Below are 6,000 nucleotides of genomic sequence, written 5' to 3'. Positions count from 1 at the left end.
TCCTCTCACCCCTCTTCTGCTTGTTCCCAGACTTTCTCTCTGCCATCATCCCTATAATCTGCAGCACCCCCTTTTGCCTTCATATCTTCCCATTGGCTTTGTTTTGTTTTCTGCTTCAATTCTCCATCTTCCAGGCTATGCAGTGTTCTCCGTTGCCTTCTCCCATTACCCCTCTCCACAAATCAAGCACCAAAGAAAGAGACTTGTTTTGTGTGAACACAGAAGTTTTTTGTTTTGTTTTGTTTTGTTTTTGGGGGGGGGGAGGGGTTGGCCAAAACAACATTGTTTTGGATTCACCAAAACACTTGATTGGACATGAAACAAAATGCATCTTTTCACTTGCAAGTTTCTTATTCCTTATCTAATCCCTTTTATTAAAAGAGTAGTACGCTCCCAAATGCAAACATCAACTTAATTTGAAAAGATGAAGCATTTCATTCAGAAAATGTCAGAATGAAACTTCCTGACTTTTTCCGTTTCTCTCCTTTTTTTTAGTTAAAGCTGTTCATGGAGTTTGACCTGAATTTGTGAATGGCCTTAGTTATTCTGAAGAGGTTTGGGTTTTGGGGGGGGGGACTTATTGTTCACTGAATGCCCAGGCCTGGTTATGTTTCTAGTATATCCAACTACTAATGAAGACTTCCAGCATAAATAGGCAACAGACCAGTTTATAGGGCTTGACAAGATGGGGACTTATACATCAAAGTTAGCAACAGGTGGACAAAGATACTCTGAGAGGCTGTGGACTTAAACCGCTCCTTGTTGTGGTGCTCTAGAAGAAAAAGCTGCTAGTGGGGAAGATACAGATTGACAAACACAAGCTCTGTTCGGTACAGCCCTATGTTTAATATGCAAATAGGAAATGGGGAATTCTTAGCTGGTTGAAGACCACTGTGAATACAGGAATATAGGACTGAAAGACATCTCCTGAGTCCAGTCCCCTAGTATCACAACAGGCACCATGTCACCTAATCCTTTTCACAAACAGATCAAGCTTAATTTTAGAAGCAGTTAGTTTTCTTTGCCCCCGCTACTCCTCTTGAAAAGCTGTCCCACAACAGCATTGCTGTCACTGGTAGGAACTTCCTTCTATTTTCCAGCCTTACTGAAAGATTTGCTTTCCTTTTTCCTTCTATTTAATTTTAACTGATCAAACTGTAATCACTGAACCCAAGGTAATTTTTTCTGACAGGGTCTCTATAATATGCTCATTACTTGCAAGAAAACAACTCTAAAACAGTACCATCTCATGCTGATTCTGTGACAGCTTGGTGAAAATCTGTTAGCTGTCACACTTACAAAATATTGGCCCTATTGGTATTTGTCCTCATGTCAGAATCTGGAAAATTAAAGTCTCCCGTAAAGACACAAACCAAGTAAAATTTACATCTCTAATAGAAATACAGAGATCTCTGCCCACATCCAGTACTGACCATGGGCCTTTAGCAGATACCCAGCACTACCCTAGGAGAAACTGTTAGCTGCTGTCCTTACAGTGATTTTGACCCAAATAAGTTCTTTTTTATCCATGCTTGATCCATGTTTTATTCTTCTTATTTCCTTACAGTCTGTCACACCATCAGTGTGGTACTGCCCTGCCACGTTTACTTCCTTACTTGTTGCCCCTCCACATTTACTTCAGTTCCTCATTCTAATCATGACCCAGGGCCTCAAAGGCTCTCTTAGCTGTTGATTTTTTGGGGGATCTGAAGTATGAATGGATCCGTGCTCATTTGCTGACTGTTTCTGACATATATCAAATAGTAAACCAAGGAACCACAGCTGAAAAATGTGAACTGGTGGATGTGGTAAATGCTGGCATAGAAGAAAAGGAGAGGGTATGAAGGTGAACTCATGGAGTTCCTGTTGGACTTGTTCCAGGGCAGGGCTGTACATTTAATGGTGGGCAGCAGAACTGTTGAATGGGGTGGGGGGGTGTGCTTAACCCCCAGCTCATGAGTCAGATCCTGCCTGCAAAGCTGTGTCATCCAGCCTACAGGGCTCCCCACAGATGTGAACATTTGGCAATAGGGGAGCAGTGGCAGTGTTAATTGCCACTTCCCAGCTTCCAAGTGTGTGGACATCTGGAGAGCCCTGTGGGTGGATACTATGGCTTTGCATGCTAGATTAGGTGTGCAGGGCCAGGGCAGTGTGGGGTGGGATCTGGGCAGCACAGATCCCAAGCCTACACACTGACCCTGTTGTGCAGGATCTGACCTGTAGACCAATCCATGTCACTCATGTGGCCCACAGGGCTGAAGGGTTGACCACCAGTGGTCTAAGGGGCTTCCTGGTTAGGAATCACTGTCCTCCCAGACCAACAAATATATTTAATTGTACTGGTCCTGCACAAGACTGATTCTGAGAAAACTGCCCCATTAAACAGTGCTGACTAGTAGCAAAAGGAAATATGTCAAGAAGGCATAACTGAGCCTTCAGCCAGTATCCTGGCCCTCACCCCTAGTTCTGGTTAAGAAGAAAATATTGTAGCACCAGGCTGTATATAAACTATGGGAAGCAACATGAAGTCACTTTAAAAGATTCTTACTATGAAAAGATGATGACCTCAATGCTATAGCAGGTTCAATGTGTTTTTCCAAATGGGATCTTAAAATGGATATTGGCAAGTGGAAGTGGATTCAAAGGACAGGTAAGAAGCTGCTTTCACAGCAAGATTGGGCTTGTGACAATTGGAAGTGATGGCTTTCAATTCAGCAATGCATTTGCCACATTTGAGAGCCAAACAGAGACGGTTTCATATGCACCTACCTGTCTCAGCTTGTTTGTATCCCCTGTAGATTATCCTGGGGCCTACTAAAGTCTATGTACAAGAATGGACACATTCACAGTTGATCTGTGATAAGCTGCCAATCTGAAACTGAACCCAGAGAAATGCAAGTTGTTCCAAAAGAGGTCTTTATCCGTGGCACATGCACCACCACTGGGGATGGAGCTCCCCCACTGACAAACGGGAAAATGAGGCAGAACAGAAGTGGTCTCCTGCCACAGAGATTTATGGGTGGGTGATATTTTGAAACCACTAGACAGGTTTGTTGAGAAAGAGGAACCATTCCAGTTGGTCCATAGGTTGTGATTTAACATTCTCAAAGATGAAAAAGGCTCAGGCCTTGGTCTACTCATGTTTCAAAACCCCCTTTGTACTGGGCATGGATGTTCCTGCTTACAGCCTGGGGCCAGTATTGACACAAAAATCCAATGGATTTGAGAGAGATGGCTTATTAAGGAAATACCAGTGTTTTTCTGACAGGAATTACTGCACCGTCTGACAGGAACTCCTAGCAGAAACTGAATATAGAGAGCATTTAATTATTATTTCTATGGGGTTAGGGCAGACCATGAATCCCTGCTTGCTAAATGGCTCTCTAAATTCAGGAGTTGTGAGGGACAGCTAGCCCAGGTGGTTGGAGAAACTGCTGTGCTATGATATCAAAGTCACAGGGAGGCTAGGGCACGAGCTTTGTAATGCCAGTACCTTGTCCAGATGGTCTTGTTGGAAGGCTAATTGCAAATATAGTTCTAAGCAGGAGAGCAAGGAATTGGTTGTTTTGAGGAACGTGTGCGCTCACAATCCTGAGAGAGAAAGGTAGATGCCGTTAGGAAGGATAAGGCAGACAAGGTTCTTTGGATAAATCTGGTATCTTTTATTAGACCAACATTATTTTTGGTCTAATAAAACATACCGACTTGCCTCGAAGAACTTTGTCTGTCTATGTCCTTAGACCAACATGGCTACAACTTATATCCCTGAAACATAAGAAGGATAAATCTTATGAAGTACCCTGGCCTATGTGGTGGTGACTCAAATTGATGAAGTGGTTTATTATAGGACTTGCTTAGGCTCGTTGATTAACTCCAAAGCTGTCCATAAGGATCATCTCAGCAACTATACATTGGGCTGCATGGCTGCTCTCAGAAACTGGGGAGGTAGCTGTGGAAACTGAGGCTGTGACAAAGCTGAGTTCTCCATTAGAAGAGAATCTCTGGCAGCAGTTTTCACAGAAACAATAAAAATTCCTCAGGGGCTCACTGAAAGAGGCCCCTCTGGGGTGGTTGAAAGGAAATTGTGCAGGAAGGGGAAAAAAACTCCAAGGAGATTAAGTTGGAAGTAAAATCAATTTGGCTTGATGTGAAAATATCCCAACAGGAAAACACTCTGTAAATATGGAAATAGTTTGGCTTGTATCATTTGTAATTAACAGTTTATGAATGGAATTATTGGATATGGTGCCTGCAGTCCCAGGGGACTGGACTCAGTGACACAAAGGTCCCTTCTAGTCCCAGGTTTCTGTCTTACTGCTTATTAGGCTGTTTCTTTTTTTTCTGTGTGGGATGGGTCATAGGGCATCACCTTTTGAACTCACTGGGACTGAGACAGCGGGGTATGTAGTCAGGTGGAGAGGTGATAGAAAATGCACTGAAGCTGAGTGGCTAAGCAACCACCTGCCACTTAGACTAAATGAGGAAACATTTAGAGATAATAGGAACAGTAGGAACTACCACCAAAATGCAGGCTGTTTGCAAGTCCACTCAGAAACCTGAACTCTGTAGATGAAAGTAATTGCAGGGGCATGGGACTGAGTTGATTACAGGTCTGTGTGGAGGTGAGAAGTGGCAGAAACATCACAGAAGCATATACAGTAGGAGCAAAGAAACCCCAGACACAGCTACAGCAGCCCTGGCAGCACAATGCTTAGAGAATGCAGGGAGAGAAGGTCCTGTGCAGTGTTGGCTGGGAGGAGGCCTGAGGCTGCATGCAAAGAAACTGGTTTGGCTCATGTTTGATTCCTGTGGCATTCTGGAAACAGGACTTTGTATCATCTTCTTTATGAATAAGCAGGACTGCCTCCTAGAAATGCCTGACTCCCACCATCCCTTTCCTTTCCTAACAAAACAATCTGCAGGTCCCTTTGAGTCCATTCACCAGTAGGGTCAAAAAGAGGGAACAAAGTATAGTCTTGGGACAGCATTCTTCATCCCAATCTCACAGGGAGAGTAGACGTCATCTTTCTTAGTTTGCCATAGGGTGAATGAACTGAAGGATACACAATGCGATGACAAAACCAGGTGTCTTGGCTCTCAGGCCAGGCCTTTATCCCTACCATCAGGACCATGCTTTTTTTTGTGAGGCTCTGTGTCACTTAGGGCTTGGGTTTTGTGTCTTGTTTGTATGGGATAGGTGCTAAATGCTGCTGTTGTTTCCAGTGATGACTTCTCCTTCTGTGTTTTATAAAGCTTTGGGGGAGCTGAATATTCATAGCAGAAAATGAAATCCTGATGTGGATTTGAGAAAAGTGCATCACAACAAAGCGATTCAGATAAAACCTAGTTGGTAGATTTTGACCCAGAGGCTGAATGAAAACCTGCTAGACTCACTAGAGTGTTTTTCAGAGGTTTGAAAGAGTACGACATGAACTTGTCAGGCCCTCAGCTGATGTAAATCCACATACATCCACTAGCTTCAAAGGAGTTGCACCAACGCAATCCTGATGGAAGATCTAGTTTAATATTTAATGATATTTCTCCTGAATTTTCCAGTAAAATCTGAGGCTTTCTAACATGTAGCCCTCTGTGCCACAGAGTAATAGTGGGTTCAGATTCAAACCCTTCTTTTTTGCAACTACTGCATGGTTCTGGGGTAGTCTTACACTGGGGTAAGGCTTGTCACCCAGCTTTAGTTGAAATATGGATGAAATCTGATGAGAGTGACTCACAGTGGTGGAACTCCTGGTCAACAGACGGGCCTTGTGAAATGCCAGCTAGTGGAGGCCTTGCTAGATCAGGGGATCCTGTGAAAATCCTGCCCGTAGCAGGCTTGCTGTCCTGCAAAAACAGCACACAGCATTTCAGCACTGTTGAAATCCAAGCCTGATCTGAGTCCCAATTCTCCTCTGGACCCAAATCCTATCCTCACCCAGCTCTGCTTCTTCACCATGCCTGTGTCAAAATGTTACGCATCTCTTTATTTCCTGATCCCAGCTC

Source organism: Crocodylus siamensis, chromosome 10, assembly GCF_052110815.1.
Source record: "Crocodylus siamensis isolate JL-2025a chromosome 10, ASM5211081v1, whole genome shotgun sequence".
NCBI lineage: Eukaryota > Metazoa > Chordata > Crocodylia > Crocodylidae > Crocodylus > Crocodylus siamensis.
The sequence above is the reverse complement of the archived record's forward strand: the minus strand, read 5'-3'. Positions refer to the sequence as shown.